The sequence below is a fragment of the Rhinoderma darwinii genome, chromosome 2 (assembly GCF_050947455.1).
Source record: "Rhinoderma darwinii isolate aRhiDar2 chromosome 2, aRhiDar2.hap1, whole genome shotgun sequence".
Classification (NCBI taxonomy): Eukaryota; Metazoa; Chordata; class Amphibia; order Anura; family Rhinodermatidae; genus Rhinoderma; species Rhinoderma darwinii.
This window is the reverse complement of record NC_134688.1, coordinates 144,541,489-144,567,148: the sequence shown is the minus strand read 5'-3', so window position 1 is coordinate 144,567,148 and position 25,660 is coordinate 144,541,489.

The following is a 25,660-nucleotide window of genomic DNA, read 5'->3' as shown; positions in this document are numbered from 1 at the left end:
CTACAAAAAATGTGGGCAAGTAGAGCGGACTGAGAAACTATTCAATATACAAAAAAGCAGTCTGTCTTGGTCATTTCCTATGTATGTGTCCTTAGGCAACCTCAGTCATATCCTAAAAGAAAATAACTAATATTCAATTTTGAGTGTCGTTTTTCATGCATCGGTGCTACAACAGTGAATCCTATGCATACCGGTTCTTGGCTTTGTGTGTTAGAATACACTTGACACAATTACGACCATTCACCCGTGTTTGAAATGACCAACAGATTTCCTATTAAGCGCAAATCTAATTCTGTTCTAAGATCAAAATGTTAATTCAATACGACATTTTAAATACAACTATAATGAGTGTTTTAAGGTACTTTAAATATAACTTAATTATTTTCTGTCATTAAAACTATTAGCCATTTAGTGTACAATGACTTTACAAGCTTTAAGCATAGAGACAAGGACAACTTTGATATAAAATATGTAAACAGCAGTTAGTGATGATTCCAGGTTATGAACAAGACTGTTGTTTGAGAGTGACCAGAATTATATTCACATTTGGTGCTGCCATAAGCACTGAGGGGTAGATTTAACAATGAGGTCGCAAGGATGGGTTTTGATGCTATGTAAAACATTAATTGGAGCAATGTATGTGAAATATTGTTTCAATTGTTCCAAGCCTTATGATAAATGGCCCTAGTACTGTAGACTTTAACGCAAGCATAAGTTCTGTCAGCACTGACCTACACCACTTTTTAAAGTGTGATACAGTAAAGGTGTTCTCTGGGACTTTTGTAGCCTATCCAAATCATAGGACATGAATGCTAATGTTTGATTGGTGGGGTTCTGACTTCTGGGACCCCCACTGATCAGCACAGAGAAGGCTTCTGTAAATGCCATGTCCCCTTAATTTTTTATACAGTCACAGCGAGTTTTCTGTATGAGCGGGTGGTACTGCAGATAGTCTCATTTACTTGATTGGGACTGAATCTGATGAGCTGCAGGACTATGCATAGCCGCACATATGAATGAGCCGTGGAGACTGTGTAAACAATGACAGGAGCCCCTTAACCCCTTCAGGACTGAGCCTGTTGTGGCCTTCAGGACGAAGCCGATTTTTCAAATCTGACATGTGTCATTTTATGTGGTAATAACTCCGGAATGCTTTTACCGATCCAAGTGATTCTGAGATTGTTTTCTCGTGACATATTGTACTTTATGTTAGTGAAAAAATGTGGTTGATAAATTCAATATTTATTTGTAAAAAACACCAAGATTTGGAGAAAATGTGCAAAAATTAGCATTTTTCTCAATTTAAATGTATCTGCTTGTAAAACAGATAGTAATACCACACAAAATAGTTACTAGTAAACATCCCCCATATGTCTACTTTATGTTGGCATCGTTTTTTGAACATTCTTTTATTTTTCTAGGACGTTACAAGACTTAGAACTTTAGTAGCAATTTCTCATATTTTCAAGAAAATTTCAAAAGGCGATTTTTACAAGGACCAATTCAGTTCTGAAGTGGCTTTGAGGGCCTTATATATTAGAAAGTCCCCATAAATCACCCCATTTTGAAAACTGCACCCCTCAAAGTATTCAAAACAGCATTCAGAAAGTGTATTAACCCTTTAGGCGTTTCACAGGAATTAAAGCAAAGTAGAGGTGAAAGTTACAAATTTCATTTTTTTTTTACAAAATTCATTTGTAATACATTTTTTTCTATACCACAGGAGGTTTTACCCGAGAAATGTAACTTATTATTTATTGCCCAGATTCTGCAGTTTTTAGAAATACCCCACATGTGGCCCTAGTGTGAGCGAGACACACCAGAAGCCATGACTAAGGACGCAGTCAGCGTCAGAAACGCGTAGGCACCGCTCACACTGCTCTATTATCCCTCTATTGTACTCTGGAAATACCTTTATTTCACTGCACTTGTTTTTTACTTTTTTGATAATAAAACTTGGAAGAAGCTTCCTATTTTAACAGACTTAAAGGACTCAGCGCTGGATCCAATTTCTGCTTTTTTTCTATGTCTATACGTGTACCGACACGAGGACCCGTGCGCGAACGATTCCATACATCTATATAAGGTGAGCTGGAGGAACCCTCCTATTGTTTCTGGAAATTACACCACTTAAAGAATCTATCTAGGGATATAGTGGGCATTTAGACCCCACAAGTCTTTTGCAGGATGTATTATAATTAGGCCGTGAAAATGAATATCAACATTTCTTCCACTAAAATATTGCATTTTTTTCAATTTCACAAAGGATAAAGGGGGTAAAAGCCGCCCAACATTTGTAAAGCAATTTCTCCAGAGTACGGCTATACCCCACGTGTGGTCATAAATGTTTTTTCATTAGAAAGTAATTAACCCTTTCTGGACTGATCCATTTTTTTTCTTTTCCTTTTTAGTTTTTTCCTCCCCGCGTTCCAAGAGCCACAACTTTTTTTATTTTCCAGTCAATAGAGCGGTATGAGGGATTATTTATTGAGGGACGAGCGTTCGTTTTTATTGGTACCATTTTTTGGTACATACAACTTTTTGAGCACTTTTTATTACATTTTTAAATAGAGTGAAGGTGACCAAAAAAACAGCGATTTTGCCGTTTTAAATTCTTTATTTTTCACGTGAGACGCTCCATACATCACCCCCCACACTAAGACATGTATGTTGTGGTGCGCGAAGGGGTTAATGCGCAGCGCATGGTGCGGAGCGAAAATTACAATTTTCCACTCATATGCCATTTTAGTGCACTATATGTGATGCCCAGTTTGTGCCACTGAAGACAAATACCTCATAAAATATTAACCGGGTTCTCCCGGGTATGGCGATGCCATATCTGTGGACGTAAACTGCTGTTTGGGCACGCTGCAGGGCTCAGAAGGGAGGGACGCCATTTGGCTTTTGGGGCGCAGATGTAGCTTGGTAGTTGTTCTGTTTGGGGTTTTACTGGTGTTTCAGTTTGTAATGTGGGGGCATATGTAATCTGTGCGGGGTACATCAGGGTATAATAAGAGGGTATAATAATGCAGTAAATAAATAATAATCCGCAGATGTGTGGCCAGTGTCGCACTTATAAATGGTGTCGGATCTTATCTGCTTTTGGAACACTGCACATTTTGCATCGCCATATTCTGAGAGCCAGAACGGTTTTATTTTTTCTCCACCGGAGCTGTGTGAGGGTTTATTCTTTGCGGGACAATCTGTAGGTTTTCATTGGTACCATTTTGGGGTACCAGAAATTTTTTTGATCACGTTTTATTTGATTTTTTGGCAAGCAAGGTGACCAAAAACCATCAATTCTGACAATGTTTTTTATTTGATTTTTTTTTATGGCCTTCACCCTGGGCTATAAATGACCATTATACTTTATTCTGCGGGTCGATACGATTGCGGCGATACCAGATGTATATAATTTTTTTATGTTTTGCAGCGTTTGTGCAATAAAATCACTTATTTATAAAATAAATACATTTTTGTGTCACCATATTCTGAGAGCCATAACATTTTTATTTTTCAGTCAAAAAAGAGCTGCAAGGGCTTGTTTTTTGCGGGACGGGATGTAGTTTGTATTGGTACCATTTTGGCGTACATGCGACTTTTTGATCACTTTTTATTGTATATTTTGGGAGGGTTGGTAACCAAAAAATGGTGATTCGGGCACTGTTTTTCGTTTATTTTTTTCGCGGTGTTCACCGTGTGGGAAAAATAATATTACAGTTTTATAGTTGGGGTCGTTATGAACGCGGCGATACCAAATATGTTTACTTTTTTTAACGTGTTAAGTTTTTTCCTATAATAAAAGACTTATAGGAAAAAAAGCATTCTTTGTTTATATCACTTATAACTTTTATTTTTACACTTTTTAAAAACATTTTTATTATCTTTTTTTTACTTTTTTTACTTGTCCCACTAGGGGACACTTAGACTTGCAGCTTTGATCGCTGCTAGAACACATTACACTACACACGTAGTGTAATGTGTTCTAACTGTCATTGTGACGTGACAGTCACACTGACAGGAAGCATCGGAGGACCGGTCGGAGGCTGATCCTCCGAGGCTTCCGTACATGGCAACCCGGAGGTCATTGTTTGGCCTCTGGTTGCCATGATAAGGATCGCCAGCCCCCGCAAATACATGTGGGGGGCTGCAGATCCGCTGTAAACCTCTTCGATGTGGTGATCGCAATCGACCACCGCATCGAAGGGGTTAATTGCCAATTTCAGCGGCGACAGGCCGCTGATCGGCAACGGGGAGAGCAGGGCTGACACCCTGCACAGTTAACGGCCGCTGCGGTGTAGCGCCGCGCGGCGGTTAACTGTTAAAGCGCGGACATAACTGCACGCCCAGGTGCGCGAAGTTACTGCTCACCTGGACGTACAGTTACGCCAAGGTGCGGGAAGGGGTAAATGGTGTGGAGGTCGCACTCACACTTTTAAAGATTGACGTTTTACAGTCCCAGAAAAACATCAGTGTTAAAATCCCAGAGGACCTCCGTGAGTATGTGTGTGCATGAATGCATGTAAACAGCAATAATGTTGCCATAATATCAATAAACAGGTAAGGCTCTGTAAAAAAAGACGGCCCGTCGGAACAGAACGCCGTTTTCCCATTGCAATCAATGGGCAGATATTTGGAGGCGTTCTGCTTCCGATTTTTCGGCCGTTTTTCGGTGTTTAAGGCACAAAAAATGGCCGTGTGAACATACACTTAAAGTACCATATAATGTACTGGGAAACGGAAAAATAATTCTTTGTGGGGTGGAATTGGAAAAAACCGTGGGGTAAAAACAAAAACTTTATTTTGTGGCTCAATACGATTACGGTGATAGCAAATTCAAATAGTTTTTTTTAATATTTTAATTACTTTTACAAAGAAAAATCTATTTGTTAAAAATCTAATTTGATCTGTTTCACCACATTCTGGAAGCCATACATTTTTGTTTTTTCGTTGATTGAGCGGTATGAGGGCTTATCTTTTGCAGGATGAGCTGTCGTTTTTATTAGTATAATTTTTTGGTCCGATTCTTTGATCACATTTTTTAGAGCTAAAGTGACCAAGAAACATTAATTTTAGTGTTTTAATAAAAAAAAATTTACTCTGTTCACTGCGAGTTAAATAATGGTATAATGGTAACAGTTCGGACTATTTTGTTTGTTTGTTTATTTTTTTTATTTTTTACATTGTGCTTGGGGAAAAATGGCAAACGTTTAATATTTTTTTTACACTCTTGAAAAATTTATTTAACTTTCTTTTACACTTTTTATTAGTCCCCTAGGGGACTTGAACCAGCAATTGCTAGAGGCCGCCACCTCCTTCTAACCATTTAAATGCTATCGACAAGGCTATTGACCGCGGCATTTAACTAGTTAAGCGGCCAGGAACAGAGCGATCTCTGTTCCTGCCTATTAGAGCAGCGTGTCAGCTGTGATACACAGTTGACACCTGAAGCGTTTTTTTACAGTTTAGGCAAAAGGAAATTATATTGTGGTCACTGTTACCAAGGTTTTCACGAACAGTGATTTTTTTTCAACAAATTCTACATTTCTAGAAATGGCTCTATACAACGGAGAATCACTTCTTGTCGGCTCTTCCACATACTGGCCCATAAAATGATCCTACAACAAGCTGAGAAATCTTCTTCCCTTTGCATTTGAAGCAAGTCCACAGCCCCAATTAAAAGGTGGGTAGTTAAAGGGGTTGTTCAGTTTAGAAAACCTGTTTTCATACAACCTATTAGGGCACGTGCTGTGGAATTCCGCTATGGACAGTCCGCAGTGGAATTCTCCAGCGGCCGTTTTTTACAGTTGTTTCAATACATTTTCTGGCAAGTTAGTTCAGACGATGCGGAAAACTCCGCTGCGGACCATAGGCTGAGGTGTGGAATTTTCCCTCCGCAGCATGCACTGACCGTTGCGGAGAAGAAGCGGAATTTCACTGCGGATTTCAGCCTTTGAAATGCAAAAACTGAAATCTGTGGCAAGTCCGCTGTCTTTACTGCAACGTCTGAATTACCTGTCAAATATGCAAATGCTGATGCAGATTCGTTGCGTAAATGCCCCAAATCTGCACCAACATTTGCAGCGGAAAACCTCCGCCACGTCTGGCCATGCCCTTAGAGAATTCTGAGTTAATAGAGGAGGGTCCTCTGTTCAGGGACCCTCATATCTCAGGCAGGATGGAGAGTGGCTACAAAGAGCATCTCTCTCTCTGGAAAACCTGTCCTGTCCTGCATTACACATATAACAAATTGATTTGAATGGACACAGTGCAATGTTTAATTTCCCTTGTGTCGGCTGCAGAGCAATTGAACACTTGCTGCCAGGTTAGTAGGGGGGGGGGGACACTTTTTGATTAGCTTTTCATTAACCCCTTCCTGCCGCAGCCCTTTTTCAGATTTATATATTCGTTTTTTACTCCCCACCTTCAAAAAGCCATAACTTCCTTATTTTTCTGTCGATATAGTCCTATGGGGCTTGATTTTTGTGGGACAAGATGTAGTTTTTCATAGCACCATTTATTTTGCCATGTAATGTACTAGGAGACGGGAAAGAAATTATTTGTGGGGTAGAAAATGAAAAAAACAGTGATTCCTCCATGTTTCTTTGGGCGCCGTTTTTACGGAATTCACTGTGCAATTAAAACAACATGTTACCTTTATTCTGTGGGTCAATACGATTACAGTGATACCAAATATATATAGTTTTTTCTATTTTTTACTACTTTTACAAGTAAAAACGTAAGTGTAAAAAAGAAAATGTATTTTGTGCCGCCAAATTCCGAGAGCCATAACTTTTTTATTATTAAGTGGTATGAGGGCTTATTTTTTGCAGGATAAGCTGTAGTTTTTAATATTACCATTTTGGTGCACATGCAACGTTTTGATCAATTTTTGTGGGAGATTAGGTGACCAAAAAAATAGAGATTCCGGCGTTTAAAATTTTTTTTTTTTTACGGCGTTCACTATGCGGGTTAAATAATGATATATTGTAATGGTTCAGACTTTTACGGATGCGGTGATACCAATTATGTTTTTTTATTTATTTTTTACTATGCTCTAGGGGGAAAATGGTAAAAGGTTTGTTTTTTTTAACTTTTAATTTTTTTATTTTTTTTTACATAAAAAAAATACTTTATTTAACTAATTTTTAATTTTTTTATTAGTCCCCCTAGGGGACCTCAACCAGCGATTGTTAGATCGCTTGCACGATATACTGCAATACTAATGTACTGCAGAATATAGTGATTCTGACAGGCATCTATTAAGCCCTGCTGGAGGCAGGGCTTAATAGGTGAACAAAGATGTCTGACCTTGGGGCCTTCACTATGCCCCAGGCAGAAATAGCAACCATTGACCCCCGCGATTGCGTTGTGGGGGGCGCGATGAGCTGTTAGAGGGGGTCGCCCCCTCTTTCTAATGATTTAAATGCTGTGGTCGCTATTGACCGCAGCATTTAACGAGTTAAACGAACAGGATCGGTGCCGCTCGTTACTCTGAAGTGTCGGCTGTAACAAACAGCCGACACCGGCATCGTATGGAGCGGGTTCACTCCGTGAGCCCTATCCATACTTCCCCTACCCGACTTTGGCGTGTAGATACGTCAAATGTCGGGAAGGGGTTAAGGGACCCTTCTAACAAGTAGGTATTGTCCGAAGTGAAGAACCCCTTTAAAATCTCCCATTACCACCACTCTACCAGTATGTTCAGCCCATTCCTTTTGTTTATGCAGTTGACCTTCTATACTCTCAGGGATGTTGGGGGGGGGGGGGAGCCTATATATTACACACCAAATTTTTTTTCCCACTATTGCCTTTTACACACTTACAGTACTTTCATATCACTTCTAACATACAGAAATACTCCTCCTCCTGACCTATTTTATTTGTCCTGCCTTTCCGTGAGGGTTTAAAACCATGAAGAATGGCAGCTCAATCATGTAAAGCGTCTAGCCATAATTTCACTTTTATTAAACTTTTATAGGACACTTGTTATAAAATTGTCAAATGAAAATGCATTGATCTGTTATTTTTAATTTCATTAAGATACAAGAGACATAAAGTCCAGCTGCATTTTCTTAGAGCGTACCTCTAATGACATTGCTTAAAAATATTTTTTTGCACAGCTGAATAGAGCCTTTCACTACAATTCCAACGATACCTATATTATGCAGATAGCTACTTCCTACCCCGAAATCAAGTCTTATTACAGGTCAGACAGTAAAAGCTAAATCTTCTCTTGCTGCATATTGAAGTGGGCGGGCACTTCCTGATTGTGCCATCAGCTAAGGGAATTGAAGCCAGAGCTTGTGCCCTTATATCCCAGGATGTTTTGCTTTTAACTCGTGCACGAGCAAATCAGTTCAGCTAATCAGGTCACAGAATCTCCTGCTGCAATCTCTCCCCAGCATATATTATCTACACAGACATCTTCTGCAAGGCAAGAGTAAAGACAGACAAGTGCTGAGAGCTGTCATCACTGGATCCTTTCATCATGCTAATATATAGCATGATGCTTTATATTAGCACCGTGTGTGTGTGTGTGTGTGTGTGTGTGTGTGTGTGTGTGTCGCAGCCATTTTTCAGATTTTTACTTTCGTTTTTTGATCCCCACATTCCAAAAGTCATAACTTTTTTATTTTCATCAATATTGCCATATGAGGGCTTGTTTTTTGCGGGACATGTTGTAGATTTTGACGGCATAATTTATTGTACTATATAATGTAGTGGGAAACGGGAATAAAAATATCTGTATGGTAAAATAGGAAAAAAACAGTGATTCCTCTATGTTTTGGGTGCTTTCGTTTTTACGGCGTTTACTGTGTGGTAAAAACGGTGCATTAACCTCATTCTGCGAGTCAAGACGATTACAGAGATACAAAATTTATAGTTTTTTTAATGTTTTACTACTTTTACAAGGAAAAAACTGATAGTTAAAAATAAAAATTGAGTTTTGGCGCGACATTCAGACAAGCACAACTTTTTTTGCAGGGCGAGATGTCGTTTCTATTGGTACCATTTTGGGGTACATGAGACTGTTTGATCACGTTTTATTCTATTTTTGTGGGAGAGGTAGTGACCAAAAAACAGTGATTTTGGCACTTTTATTTTTTACAGCGCTCCCCGTGCGGACTAAATAATGATATATTGTAATATTTCACACTTTTACGGACGCGTCGATACCAGTTATGTTAATTTTTTATCTTCTTTTTACATTGTGTTTAAGGGGAAAATTAGAAAACTGTGTTTTTTGTACCTTCAATGTTTTGTGTTTTTATTTTTTTTAATTAAAAAAGTTATTTTACTGTTTTTACTTGTCCCCTAGGGGACCAACCAGCAATCATTAGATCACTTGTGCGATATACTGCAATACTAATGTATTGCAGTATATCGTGATACTGAAAGTCTCCTATGAAGCCCTGCCTCCGGTAGGGCTTCATAGGAGTACAAAGACGGCGGACCTGAGGATCTTCATCAGGCCCCCAGGCTGCCATGCCATCCAACGCCACCCCGAAATCGTGTCGCGGGGGGCCGTTGGAAAGTTACAGGGGGTCGCCCCCCTGTTTCTTGTCATTTAAATGCAGTAGTCACTATTTACCGCAGCATTTAACAAGTTAAACGAGCAGGATCGCTCTGAAGTGACGGCTATAACACCCAGCCGATACGCTTGTTCTATGGAGAGGGCTCAGCCTGTCAGCCCGCTCCATGTTACCCCATCCCACGTTCCCCCCCCATATATATGGCGGATGTCGGAAAAGGGATATATATTTGTATATATATATATACATGTATATATATATATATATATATATATATATATATATTCTAGCAGTGCAGCTACTAAGGGGTTAGGATTTGGTCCCACAATTAAATATTTAAAAATAAATGTTTCAAGAGAAAATGTCCTTTCTCCTTATTTATTAGGCAAGAAACCTGGAAAGGTTCTGGGTTGCTGGAGTGGAAGAGAATAGTAAAAGTTCCACTCCGTCTTCAGGACAGTCCAGGGTTTGGGCTGCCTTATGAGTTTTATTAGCTGCCAGCTGTTAAGGCTCCTTTAAGAAAGGTGTGATCACACAAGGCTCCCAGTATGAGGAAGACAGGTATTGCCAGCCTGTGGGAGACAGAGGTTCTGGTAAGAACATATGTTTGTTGTGAGGTGCTGGGCAGAAGGCCTTTCACGCTGATAGCTAGGGAAGCTGTATGTTTAGTTAGAGGCTGGACGGCCTAGGGTTTATTTTTTAACTGTTTTGTAAAACTGCTTTTCCGGTATGAAAACAATAAGGGCATGACCACACGTGGCGGATTTCCTCCGCAACTGTCCGCATCAATGCCGCACAGAATCTGCGTTGCAGATTCTGCAGCGGATCTGCACAAAATGTGCAGAAAATTGATGCGGACTGGCCGCTGCGGACTGCAGGAAAAGTGCTTCTCTTCTCCCTATTCAGTGCAGGATAGAGAGAAGGGACAGCACTTTCCCTAGTGAAAGTCAAAGAAATTCATACTTACCGGCCGTTGTCTTGGTGACGCGTCCCTCTTTCGGCATCCGGCCCGACCTCCCTGGATGACGCTCCAGTCCATGTGACCGCTGCAGCCTGTGCTTGGCCTGTGATTGGCTGCAGCCGTCACTTACACTGAAACGTCATCCTGGGAGGCCGGACTGGAGACAGACGCAGGGAGTTCTCGGTAAGTATGAACTTATATGTTTTTTTACAGATACATGTATATTGAGATCGGTAGTCACTGTCCCGGGTGCAGAAACAGTTACTGCCGATCGCGTAACTCTTTCAGCACCCTGGACAGTGACTATTTACAGACGTCTCCTAGCAACGCTCCCGTCATTACGGGAGCCCCATTGACTTCCTCAGTCTGGCTGTAGACCTAGAAATACATAGGTCCAGCCAGAATGAAGAAATGTCATGGTAGTAAAAACAATACGCTCCGCAGCACACATAAGATCTGCGGACTTCATTGCGGAATTTTGACTCTCCATTGAAGTCAATGGAGAAATTCCGCCATGAGTCCGCAACCAGTCCGCCACTGCTCCGCAACAGACAGAGCATGCTGCGGACACCAAATTCCGCTCCGCAGCCTATGCTCCGCAGCGGAATTGTACGCATCGTGTAAACGAACACTGCTAAATTAAAGTGAAAGTCAATGGAGAAACGGCTCCGCTGCGGATTAACGCTGCGGAGTGTCCGCAGCGGAATTTAAGTGAAATTCCGCTATGTGTGAACCCGCCCTAAAGCTGGTTGCGGCCAGTTTCATACCGAGCCACTGTGTTGGAGTGAAAATTCTTAAGTGTGCCAACCATCTTACCCTGGAGATGGGGATCCTGTGAGCTAACTTACCCCAAGTTGTCACAATATATCTAAATATTTATATACACGTGTGTGAATATATATATATATATATATATATATATATATATACACACACACACACACACGAACATATACATATATATATATATATATATATATATACACACACACACACACACACGTGCCAGGTGCGTTGCTAGTGTGTTGTTTTTTTTGTGTTTGATTTTTTTTACAGGCTCGGTTGTTGGACTACTTCAGATTCGAGGACTACTTTGATGAAAGCTTTTATTTTTTATTTTTAATAAAAGGATGAGAAGGACCACGGTGTTTGGACCTTCCCAGACTAATAATACCAGCCTGTGGCCACCCCAGTGCCTGACCATCACTTCAGACGGTCGGGTACTGGATTGTACCCGACTCTTCCCAGTACCCCTGTGGCAGTGGGTACTGGGGTAATAATGGGGGGTTAGTGTTAGCATTTTCACTGTCAATCAGCAAGCGGCCATTGCTAAGGCAGTGGTAATAAAGTAAAAAAAAACACAGACACATCGAAAAAATATTTTATTGAAATAAAACACCCTTCACTCATCCCTCGTTAAACATTTTATTAAAATAAATAAAATAAAAAAGCCAAAGTAGTCCTCGAATCCGAAGTAGTCCAACAACTAAAGCTGTGAAAAAACACAAATAAAAAATTTGTAATAAAAAAAGGATGGTAGTAGACTCTGCTAATCCATCCTGCGGGATCTCATCAAAAAAGCGCATACCACACGGTATACATTTTTTAACATGAAAGGCTATGGGTGAGGGATGCCACTTTATGGTATCCATCACAGGTATACGTTAAACGTATACCTCTGGGAGCTCCCGACATCATTGTCCATATAAGGACAATGATGTCAGGGGCTTCCTCAGAGTCGGAATCCCCAGGCAGTGCGCTAGTAGAGACTCTGCCCCAGGACTCTGGCCCTGGAAAAGCTCCTGGTGTTACTATCCATATATGGACAGTGATGTTAGGAGCAGAGCAGGAGTCCCAGGCAGAGCCAGGGACTCCGGCTCTCGTGTTGCCCCTGACACCACTGTCCATATATGGACAGTGATGTCAGGAGGAAAGAAGGAGTCCTAGGCAGATCCGTTGAAGCAACTCTGTTTCGGGACTCCGGCAATGGGAAAGTCTGTGACATAACTGTCCATATATTTAATTGACAACGAGCCGGGACTGCCAAAGTAGAAGAGACGGAGGAGTAGCAAGACAGGGAAGAAGGCAACAGCAGGTAAATATAATATATTGAAAAGTGATTTCTCTTTACAGGTACATTTTAAATCTTTCCTACCCAGGGAGGAGCATAGCTATCAACTCTGAAGGTTAAGGCAATTTACAAAGGACTAGAACGTTTCCTGGTTTGTTAATATATATCATGGAGATAACAGCCACAGCAGTGGCAAAGTTAAAGTGGGTGCAAAGGTAACGGGCTCTGGTATCTGCAGGGACATAAGGGTCCCTTTGTCCAGTAAAAAGGCACCTGTAATTTAAATGGCACATGTTAGGTAGAGAGCCCTGTTACAGATATTGCATTGGGGCCCAGGAGCCTCAAGTTACACCTCTGAGCCACAGGCTGCTACACTGTGTAAACCATAATGTAACAGTGATTAAAAGCTATTACAGTGCACATTTAGAAAACACATACAAATACTGTTTATAAGCAAAATATTAGTTTCTGTCTATAATTTAGCTCAACTGTATACATGAAAGTGTTCCAAAATATTGAAAAAAATATTTGTTCTGCTAGTTTCTCCTCATTGTTATCTATCATCTATGTGTTTATACACATGAATGAATCTATGCTTTGACCCGAACCTTGCAAAGATTTCATGTCCAACTGCAAGCAGAAGTGTGAATGTCACTGGTACGCATAAACTATTACATTTAATACAGAAAAATTCCATGCACTTCCCAAAGGGGATGATATATCGATGTTCTCAGTTCATATACCTTTTTTTGTTTGGTGCTAAATAATGTTGTGTTTTTTACAGGGAAAGTTTGTCTGTGTAGTTAAACATAACAGCACTAAATGATCCTCTTAATCCTCCTTTATAGTCCTATTTTCATTTACATTAGTAATGTTCTCAGTAGACAATGAAGTAATGAAGGATTAATTATTTGAAGCAACTTCTTTTACAGTGTCTTTGAGTCTATTAAGAAGTGATTAAGCAGAATCTCCTTGATGTCTCCTTCACAAAGGAAATCTCCCCTTTTTTTGGTTCACTTGCTTGATGTGGGAGTTATCTGTGATATTTGCTGCATTTAACCTTCTGAAATTATAGACACTGCTCATATGCCAGTATTCAAGTGCTATACCTCATTCTCAGATGACTAAGTAGGGCTTTATTCATTTTTCTTTATTTGTACAGATTAATTTGCATGCATAATTATGATTAAAAAAAAAATCCAAGTACAAATTTGTCCTTTAAAGTTACATATTGTAGTGCAACGTCTCCAGAAAGTATTGAATTTGAGGTCTCCATGCACTTGTATTAAAGTTGGAAATGAGACAAATTCAATGAAATGTTAATCTTTCTTTAAATACCAATACACAATAGATTTGTCATACGTTATCATTTTGGTGAATTATGGGCAATTCAGTACTATTAAATGGCCCTTTTTTATTTTAATTGGCAATTAAAGGGAGTCAGCCATGTGAGAATGAAGGGATATTTGGACCATAGGGAAAGACCCACAGGGCATTATTGTAAATCCCATGAGGTTGCTGTTTGCCAATGTTTTGTCTGTTATTCCAATGTTTTTCACTATTGGGACAGTGGATGTTAACCCCTTAGTGCACCGGGACGCACCGGTACGTCCTGCATTGAAGTGCTTTAAGGCACAGGGACGTACCGGCGCGTCCTGGCTAAAAACTGTCACCCTGTCAAAGGACAAAGTGACAGAACTGTGCCGTCAACTGTTTATGACAGTTGACCGGCACAGTAAGACGGCAGGGGACCATTCACAGCGGTCTCCTGCCGGCGATCGCTGTGATTGGTCAGTCAAAGCAGACTGACCAATCACAGCTCCATGACGTAGTGTATGTGATGGCGCTGGCTCAGAAGCTGAGCCAGCGCTATCACCGCCGGGAATCAGCTGTCCGACGCCCCTCTGCAACGGCCAGGACCGGAGCTAGGCTCCGATCCGGCCGATTAACCCCTTCGATGCATCGATCAACGTGATCGATGCATCGAAGTGTCTTGTAGCCTGTCGGCAACCACGATGGTTTGTCACAGCTGACATCGTGCCCTAACGGCCAGGACCGGAGCAAGGCTCCGATCCGGCCGATTAACCCCTTAGATGCAGCTATCGCTGCATCTAAGTGATTAGATCATACCCTATGGTTGCTAATGACAACCATCGGCACCCGCGGGTGTTCCGATGGTTGCTATGGCAACCATAGCCTAACAATCGCTTCCTAGTACGGAAGCCTATTAGGCCCCGCCGGGAGGCGAAGCCTAATAGGCTTGCTGTCAGTGAATAGCTGACAGCTCTAATACACTGCACTATGTAGGTAATGCAGTGTATTAGAATAGCGATCAGGGCTTCATGCCTTCAAGTTCCCTAGTGGGACAAAAAAGTTAAAACAAGTTAATAAAAATGTTGTAAAAAAGTAAAAAAAAATAAGTTTCATGTTAAAAAACACTACAACAGCCTTTTTTCCTATAATAAGTCTTTTATTATAGGAAAAACCAAAAAACATAAAAAAAAGTACACAAATGTGGTATCCCCACGTCCATAACGACCCAAACGATAAAAATATCACGCTATTTTACCCGTACGGTGAACACCGTAATTTTTTTTTTATAAAAAACTATTCCAGAATCGCTGTTTGTTAGTCACTACCCCTCGCAAAACAGAATAAAAAAAGGGATCTAAAAGTTGCATGTACCCCAAAATTATACCATTAAAAAACGCAGCCCGTCCCGCAAAAAACAAGCTCTCCCACCGCTTTTTTGACTGAAAAATAAAAAAGTTATGGCTCTCAGAATACGTTGACACCAAAAATAAATTATTTGAAACAAAAGTGATTTTATCGTGCAGACGCTTCAAAGCATAAGAAAAACTATATACATCTGGTATCACCGTAATTGTACCGACCCGCAGAATAACGTAAAATTGTCATTCATATGGCGAACGCCGTAAAAAAATAAATAATAAAAAACATCAGAATTTCAGGTTTTTGGTCACATTGCTTGCCAAAAAAATGAAATACAAAGTGATCAAAAAATCGCATGTACCCCAAAATGGTACCAATGAAATCTACAGATTGTCCCGCAACAAATAAGCCCTCACATGGCTCCGGTGGAGAAAAAATAAAGACGTTTTGGCTCTTAGAATATGGCGATGCAAAATGTGCAAAGTGTCCAAAAGCGGATAAGATCGGGCGCCATTTATCAGTGTGACACCGGCCACATATCTGTGGATAATTATTTATTTACCCCATTATTATACTCTCTTATTATACCCCTGATGTTCTCCGCACAGCTTACATATGCCCCCACATCATAACTGAAATACCAGCAAAACCCCAAACAAAACAACTAGCGAGCAAAATCCACGCTCCAAAAGCCAAATGGTGCGCCCTGCAACGTGCCCAAGTAGCAGTGTACGTCCACATATATGGCATCGCCATACCCGAGAGAACCCGCTTAACAGTTTGAGGTATTTGTCTTCAGAGGCACGAACTGGGCACAAAATATTATGCACTAAAATGGCACATACCTGTGGAAATTTGCAATTTTCACTTTGCACCATCCACTGAGCATTCATTTCTAATAGAAAAAAACCTGTGTAGTCAAAATGCCTTGAGGGGTGCAGTTTCCAAAATGGGGGGTCACTACTTGGGGGTTTGTTTTACTATTTGACCTCAGAGCCCTGCCGTTGTGGGCTAATGCTGCGAAAATCACCAAAATAGGTCTCACATGCGCCTGTCACTCCTAAGCTCTGTCATATGTCCAGGCAAATGATAAATGGCTTGAGGGGTGTAGTTTACAAAATGGGGTCACTTCTCATGGTTTTACACTCTACTCTGGTACCTAAGAATGCTCTGCAAATGCGACATGGCGCCCCTACACCAGTCCAGCAAAATCTGTGCTCTAAAAGCCACATGGCACTCCTTCCATTTTGAGCTCTGCCATGTGCCCAAACAGCAGTTTAGGGCCACACATGGGGTATTGCCGTACTCGGGAGAAATTGCGTAACAAATTATGTGTTGCTTTTTCTCCTATTACCCCTTGTGGGAAAAAAAATTGGGTGCAAAACGACATATTTTTGGGAAAAAATTTTTTTTTTCATTTTTACTGCCTCATTCCAATACAATCTATCAAAATGCTCAGTACACCCCTAGATGATTACCCTGAGGGGCAAAGTTTCCAAAATGGAGTCACTTCTCAGGGGTTTCTACTGTACGGGTACCTCAGGGGCTCTGCAAATGCGACATGGCGCCCAAAAAACAATCAACCAAAATCTACATGCCAAGTAGCACTCCTACCATTCTGAGCACTGCGGTGTATCCAAGCAGCAGTTTATAACCACATATGGGGTATTGCCGTACTCGGGAGAAATTGCTTTACAATTGTTGGGGCGCTTTTTCTCCTTTATTCCTTGTGAAAATGAAAACAATTCAACATTTTAGTGGAAAGAATGTAGATTTTTCATTTTCACTGCATAATCCAGCAAAAAAACTGTGGGGTCAAAATGCTCACTATACCACTAGATAAATTCCACGAGGGGTATAGTTTCCCAAATGGGGTCACTTTTGCCGGGTTTGCACTATTTTGACCCCTCAGTGGCTTTGCAAATGTGACATGGTGCCGCAAACCATTCCAGCAAAACTTGAGCTCCAAAAGTCAAATGGCGCTCCGTCCTTTCTAACTTTCGCCATGTGTCCAAACAGCAGTTTATTACCACATAATAAGAGTTTGCTTTACAAATATTGGGGTGTTTTTTCTCCTTTATCTGTTGTAAAAATTAAAAAATCTGAGCTAAAACTAAATTTTATTAGAAAAAATTTAGATTTTCAATTTTACGGCATAATTCCCATAAATTCAGCAAAAACCGTGTAGGGTCAAAATGCACACTATACCCCTAGAAAATTTCCTTGAGGGGTGTAGTTTCCAAAATGGGGTCACTTTTGTGGAGTTTCCACTGTTATGGTCCCTCCAGGGCTTTGCAAACACGACATGGCATCGAAAACCAATGCAGCAAAATCTGCGCTCCAAAATCCAAATGGCCCTCGTTCCCTTCTGAGCCCTGCCGTGGGTCCAAACAGCAGTTTATTACCACATATGGGGTATTGCCGTAATCGGGAGACATTGCGTTACAAATGCTGGGGTGCTTTTTCTCCTTTATTCCTTGTAAAATCTAAAACATCGTATGTTTTTTCAGGAAAAAAGTAGATTTTCATTTTCACAGACCAGTTCCAATAAATTTAGCAAAAAACCTGTGGGCTAAAAATGCTAACTATACCTCTTGAAAAATTCCTTGAGGGGTGTCGTTTCCAAAATGTGGTCACTTTTGGGGGGTTTCCACTGTTTTGGCACACAAGACCTCTTCAAACCTGACATGGTGCCTAAAATATATTCTAATAAAATAGAGGCCCCAAAATCCACCAGGTGCTCCTTTGCGTCTGAGGCCGGTATTTCAGTCCATTACCACACTAGGGCCACATGTGGGATATTTCTAAAAATTGCAGAATCTGGGCAATAAATATTGAGTTGCATTTCTCTGGTAAAACCTTCTGTGTTACAGAAAAAACTGTATTACAAATGAATTTCGTAAAAAAAAAAATTGAAATTTGTAAATTTCCCCTCTACTTTGCTTTATTTCCTGTGAAACGCCTAAAGGGTTAAAACAATTTCTGAATGTGGTTTTGAATACTTTGAGGGGTGCAGTTTTTAAAATGGGGTGTTTTATAGGGGGTTTCTAATATATAAGGCCCTCAAAGCCACTTCAGAACTGAACTGGTCCCTGAAAAAATAGCCTTTTGAAATTTTCTTGAAAATGCGAGAAATTGCAGCTTCAGTTCTAAGCCTTCTGAGGTCATAGAAAAATAAAAGCACGTTCAAAAAACGATGCAAACATAAAGTAGACATATGGGAAATGTTAACTAGTAAATATTTTGTGTGGTATTACTATCTGTTTTACAAGCAGATACATTACAATTTAGAAAAATGCAGATTTTTGCAAATTTTCTCTACATTTTGGTGTTTTTTACAAATAAATATTGAATTTAACGACGAAATTTTTTCAGTATCATAAAGTACAACATGTCACGAGAAAACATTCTCAGAATCGCTTGGATAGGCAAAAGCATTCTGGAGTTATTACCACATAAAGTGACAAATAGGCTGTGTCCTTAAGGCCAAAACAGGCTCAGTCCTTAAGGGGTTAAAGCGACTGACCGAATCAAGGACTGGGCATTGGTTTTGGACCTCTTTGGGTATCCTAAACCCATAAAAACCACAATATTTTGCGCTTAATGACCAGGATAATTTGAGCACTTTTCCGCATGTACTGGTCAAACTATAACTTTTTTAAATAATTTTTTAGGCTTTTAAAGTAATTTTTGCATATTTTTGTCTTGACAAATAGCAGTTGATTTCGTTTAGAAACATTAGCCTTTCTTTGTGTGAAAAAACTCAGTAAATGTTTTCAAAGTTCAAATCAGATATTTCCCCCCCAAAAAAAAAACCCAACCTAAATGACAACCTACAGGACTAGGAGATGGGATAAGCTACAGCGCCAGGCATTACTGGCCGTATGGACTAAACGCTGTTCATGTGTATACAGTGAATGGTACTTGCTTCATTATGATTTTAGAGAGCCCCATTTATCACTGCTCTATTATACTGCTGGAGGCTTAGCTAAGGCAGAATACTGACACTCTAAGTTATGCACACAAATAAAGCTCTGTATGAATATCCCCTGCCACTTCCTAGTCTCCGAGGGAAGGGCTGTGCTCCATCACTTTCTTGAGACTGTGCTAGACTCACTGCCTGCCGCACTATCTAAGCAGACAATACAGGAAGGAAGTGGGACTGCCCCCAAAGAAGTTTTAAAAAAAAAATAAAAAATAGCTGGAATATATATATATATATATATATATGACCATACACATTATTTCCTTTCTACTACATACTTATCAGATTAATGACTCTAAAATTAAATAGATGAGACTTTAAGAGAGCCTTGCATAAATATATGCCCCCAAACATCAATGTTGAAGTAATGAACTGAAGCAATGTTGTAAAAAATGTTTCCCCCAAAACGATGCGAGAGATTGATAAGCTCCTACAGGAAATGTTTATTTGAAGTTATGGTTGCTAAAGATGGTTCTGAATTATAGGGTGTACTTTAAAACCTAATGAATTAATAAAACACATAATTTTTTACTTAAATGATCACTAACTTTTTAACTAGCTTTGCATAAATCAAAAGTACAAGCAAATATCAGAAACTTTGTATTATCAGCTCATTGAGGGATCAGGTTACATGATATGCATAGAAGTCTATGGAATAGAAGGGGAGGAGGGAGCAGGAGCCAAGTGAGAGGGAGGCAGAGAGTGAAAAACAGACACACACAGAGACACTGCTACAGCTTCTAGTAAGTGTTTTATTTCTTCCAAGTGCTGGATTCACATTTAAGAAGATTAAGAAGGTGGAACCGAGTAACTACCCTCCAGTAAGTTTGAAATCTGTGGTATCGAAAATATTTGAGGGTATTCTAAGAGATGACCTGCAACAGTATATAGCGGAGAATAGTCTAATAACTGATAACCAGCATGGAGTCATGAAAAACAGGTCATGCCTATGAGGTGGTAAGTGCAATTCTGGATGTTGGTCATGTGGCTGATGGGACATATTTGGATTTCACAAAAGCATTTGATACTGTTCTACACAAGAGTCTGGTTCTGAAGCTACAGACGCAGGGACTGGGGGACCATGTATGCACGTAGGTAAAGAATCGGTTAAGGTTCAGAAAACAAAGAGACGTTATAAGTGGTAATTACTCAAAATGGGTTGAAGTCAGCAGCGGGGTACCACAAGGAACAGTGTTAGGCCCAATTATTTTTAATCTCTTTATTAATGACCTTGTGGATGGGATTGATAGCGAGGTTTCCGTTTTTGCTGATGATACAAAACTTTGTAGGATACTTAAAACTCATTTTGTCTATACAATATTACAGAAAGACTTAGATAAGCTGGCAGCATGGGCAAAAACATGGCAGAGTAAATTTAATGTCGATAAATGTAAATTAATGCACCTAGGACGCAATAATAGTATTAATGCATATACATTAAATGGAATAAAAGTGGAGATAACGGAACAAGAGAAGGAGCTGGGTATTCTGGTTACAAATAAGCTAAGCAGCAGTACTCAATGTCAAGCAGCAGCTTCAAAAGTAATAGTATTTTAGGGTGTAGAAAAAGAGAGACAAAAACCTGTGATTCAAACCTAACATTACCCCTCTAAAAATCCCTTGTAAGGTCACATCTTGAATATGAAATTCAGTTTTGGGCTCCACATTGTAAAAAGGATATAGGAGAACTGGAGAGGGTTCAAAGGCGGGCACCATGATTATTAAATGGGGTGGGAGGTGTCGCTTACAAAGAAAGGCAACAGAAATTGGGCTTGTTCAGGTTTAAAAAAAAGACGCCTTAAAGGTGATCTTATTAACATGTATAAATATATGTGTGGTCAATACAAATAACTAGCACATACATTATCTGTTCTTTCCAAGGACTCTACAAAGGACCAGGGGACATTCATTGTGTGTGGAAGAAATACGTTTCAGACATCAATATAGTTCTTTACAGTTGGAGTAGTCAAACTATGGAATGCCCTACCCCTAGAGGTAGTGATAGCAGATACTATGTCAGCATTTAGAAAAAAAGCTAGATGATTATTTACTGACAAATGGCATTGAGGGTTTTAATTAATCAAGCAATGAATCACGTGTAATTTATTGAGAAAGGTTGAACTTGATGGACCGGTGTCTTTTTTTCAACCTATTTAACTATGTAACAGCTACACTGCTCAGTACTGCTGTATAATGTCCTCCATGCTGCTGCTGCTGCTGCTCCTGTTGGTGTGCTACAAAGAGACTGGGGAGCAGAATGTTCTCTTTTTTTCTGTGTGTTAATATAGGAGACATAATAACAGTTTGGTCCCATGCACACAAACATGCTTTTGCGGCCGCAATTCCCCCGAAAATCCACGGGAGAATTGCGGCCCCATTAATTTCTATGGGGCCATGCACACGACCGTGGTTTCACCGCGGGTGACACTCCGCGACCGGCCGACCCGAAAATCACAGCCGTGCACATGGCTACGATCGTGTGCATGAGGCCTTAGACTTCACCCACTAGATTAGTGAAAATTGAGAATTAGAGATAGAGCATACAGAGGTGAAAATTGCTTTAATAAATCCAGGATACAAATCATATAATGGCCAGAAATAGTGTTATTCCTTAAGTATACACATTTGAGGAAACTAATTTAGAGGTCCAGCACACGATATGATGTGAAAAAAAATACAGAACTGTTTATTTAAGTCAAAAATAAAACAAGAAATTAAAAAATCTCGGGAGAGAACTCCCGGGATTTTTTAATTTCTTGTTTTAATTTTGATTTAAATAAACAGTTTTGTATTTTTTCACATCATATCGTGTGCTGGACCTCTAAATTGTTTTCCTTGAATTTCCACCTACTCCTGACGTAGCTCTCTTGCCGGTGCACCGAATAACCATGGAATGTGGCGTATTACTTCGAATGAATGGTGAGCGGACCAATTGTTCTTGTATATTTTATACACATTTGAGAGCTTATTTAGAAAATTCCCCTGAAAGATTAGGTACTAGGAATTAGGGAATTTCACAAAATTTGTTTTGTGCTCGATTCTGTAGAAATCTGTCGCAATCCTAAAGTGCTCCGATTGCTCTAAGGAGCATATATAGCTATAGGTAAATTTGTTTGTTGTTGGTGGTAACAAACAGCCTGTTTAAAAACATACTGCAGTGTCTGATTGTTTATGCTTTTTAAAATGAAAAAAAAGTTCTAAATTATTCCTTTTTGGTAGCACCCTGACACATTCATTTCAATGGGGCCATGCACACTTCCGTGGTTTTAACCCCTTAAGGATACGGCCAATTTTGGCCTTGAGGACAGAACAATTTTTTTATATTTCCCCCTTTGCATCCCGACGCTCATAACTCTTATTTTTTGTACGACGTAGTTGTATGAGACTTTGTTTTTTGCGGGACGAGTTGTACTTTATGTAGGTACCATTTTTTGGTACAAATACATTATCGTTTAATTTCTATAAGTTTTTATTTTGCCGAAAATGCAGAAAAAAAGCAGTTCCGCAGCAGTCTTAAAATTTTATTTTTTTTACACCATACACTGATCATCATAAATAATGTTATACATTTGTTGTACAGATTGTTACGGTCGTGGCGATACCAAATATGTCTATATTATTTCATGTTTTGGGACTTATATTTTAAAAAGTTTATTTATTATAAAAAATTTGTATTTCTGTGTATTGTTTTTAATTTTTATTTATTTATCATTACATTTTTTTACATTCATTTAACTTTTTTTTTTTTAATCCCATAAAGGGATTTATCATTTTGATTTTGTAACTGTAATGTACTGGCATAGATCTATATGCTAGTACATTAGCTTGTGTACTGATTGTACACAGGCAGTTGTTAGGGCATACCTCAGTATGCCCTAACAACAGGAAATATGTTCAGACTGCCCTTGGGTCCTTCAATGGACCCTGGGCTGTCTGGCCATATGAGTTATGGGCTTTGATCGCGTCACAGTTATTTTTTGTGACGCGATCAAAGTGCAGTCCCCCTCCTTGAACGCCGCGATCAGCATTCATCGCATTCAAAGGGTTAACGGCGGAGAGAAGATGTTTCTCTTCTCTCCGCTGTGAGAGCGGGACCATGGCTGTGTATTACAGCCGTTGCCCCGCTCTCGATTGTGCGCGCAGACGGCTGTCACACAGGATGAGAATGCTCGTCCTAATGCACCAAGTACTCGCCGCTCAGGACGAGCATTCTCGTCCTGTGTCGGCAACCAGTTAAAGGAACTGTGTGGCCGTTCCGACAAAAATAGGACAGGTCCTACTCATGTCCGTTTTTGACTGAACAGTCTCGGCCTTTTCATTAATTTGGTCCGTTGAAACAACAGACTGCTCACGGAAGCCATCCATGTGCAGTACCTGTTTCATGGATCCGTCATTAGCGGCCGTAGGATGACCAACAGAAGTATGCATGAGGCCTTAGATGTGATCAATAACAGCTCGATCCTGGGTGTTTGTTCTTAAGCCTTTAATGAAATGTGTAGTGGATAGAGATTAGTTAATCGATTATTAACAATTCGAATTTAGTTTGAATTTCCCAAAACTTTTGTGTTCGTCAAAATCCAAAACTTTTCTGGTTAGCGCCGCACGAATCTGTAAAATGCCAGCCGCCATTTTACAGATTTAAAAAGGAATACGGGAGAAGAGATGAAAAAAAACACCATACGTTGTATTGTTCCATGTGACCGCTGCAGTCAATCACAGGCTGCAGCGGTCACATCGGACAAAACATCGTCATCACAGGAGGCCGTCAGGGATGCGTTTCTTCTGGAGACCGGGGTACTTTTTTAGTTTAGGGTTGGATTCGCAAGTTCCCCTGAATGTCCTTTTTGATCTCTGATGTCTTCTAGGATTCTATCCAACTTGGATGGAGTCCTAGAAGACATCAGACAATTGGGGCACCTGCAATTCGCAAGAAAATTAATTTGGACTGAATCTAATTGGACAACCGATTGAGTAGAACCAGCCCTGAAACAAATTTAGAGAAATTTGCACATCTCTAGTAGTGGTAGTAGTAATAGCAGTAGTAGTGAAATATTAATATTACAAGAATACTCCTATTGTTTCTTAGAAGAAGCATGCAAATATTAAGTGGTATTTTCAGGAGTACATTCTTTCACTGTGAGAACCTTTCTTCTCCTTTCACAAATTACATCTCTTGCTCCTGTTAAAATCCTGTCCACAAATTGCAAATGTTGTTTTAATGTATGCCAGAAAGATCATTAATAAGATTTATATCTGCAATATTTATACATCCAGTATATTTCTGTCAGTACATTGCAGCAGCACGGCAAGCCACTGGATGGCTCAGTATTCAAGGGAAATAGATTTTTAACGGCATGCTACAGTTAGCTCTATGCTGCCTCGGTTTCTACCAATTTTTGTAAAAAGACATCTAGCATTTTTAAAATGCATTATATAGTTATACTTTACACTAGATGTCTATCTATCTATCTATCTATCTATCTATCTATCTATCTATCTATCTATCTATCTATCTATCTATCTATCTATCTATCTATCTATCTATCTATCTATCTATCATCTATCTATCTATTTCTGGTTATGGATTTACATACATTCATCAGTAAGGGAAGTGTAAGAAAGTCATGAATGTTATATGAGTATATAGCAGGACGTAGAAGGGAGTTTAAATATGTTGTCTCCTAAGACAACCATCAGTTTGATTATAAATATTTTATTTAGCTAAAAATACATTAAAAAGTCATGTAAATAATAAAAATAATGCTAATAATATGTTATTGGTATAGGACCCTGAACATAAAAGCTGAAGGAAATTAACTTAGTTACATGTACGGTACAAAGTGCTGACCCTGTCTTGTGGACTAACCACATGTAAGTATAACATGGACACAACAAATATGTAGTCCTGAGGTTGTGGTTCTAAATCTATTGTAATTCTGAGATATATATGGGTGTCATGTACAGTGACTGATCTCTGAAATTTTTTTTGCTTCCAGTACTGATCATGGTATATATTGGAGGTGACTCTGTATTTGATGTCATCCAACAAGATTGTGTCCATAACCTTGAAGCCCTATATATGTTTTTCTACGGAACATTTGAATGTGGGATCAAGCAAAAAAAAAAAAAGACCTCAAAGGAACACTCAACCAAGAAATGAATGCTAATAGCAGTCTGCTTAAAGAGGCTCTGTCACCACATTATAAGTGTCCTATCTTGTACATAATGTGATTGGCGCTGTAATGTAGATTACAGCAGTGTTTTTTTATTTAGAGAAACAATCATTTTTGATGGAGTTATGACCAATTTTAGCTTTATGCTAATGACTTTCTTAATGGACAACTGGGCGTGTTTTACTTTTTGACCAAGTGGGCGTTGTGGAGAGAAGTGTATGACGCTGACCAATCATTGACCAATCAGCATCATACAATTCT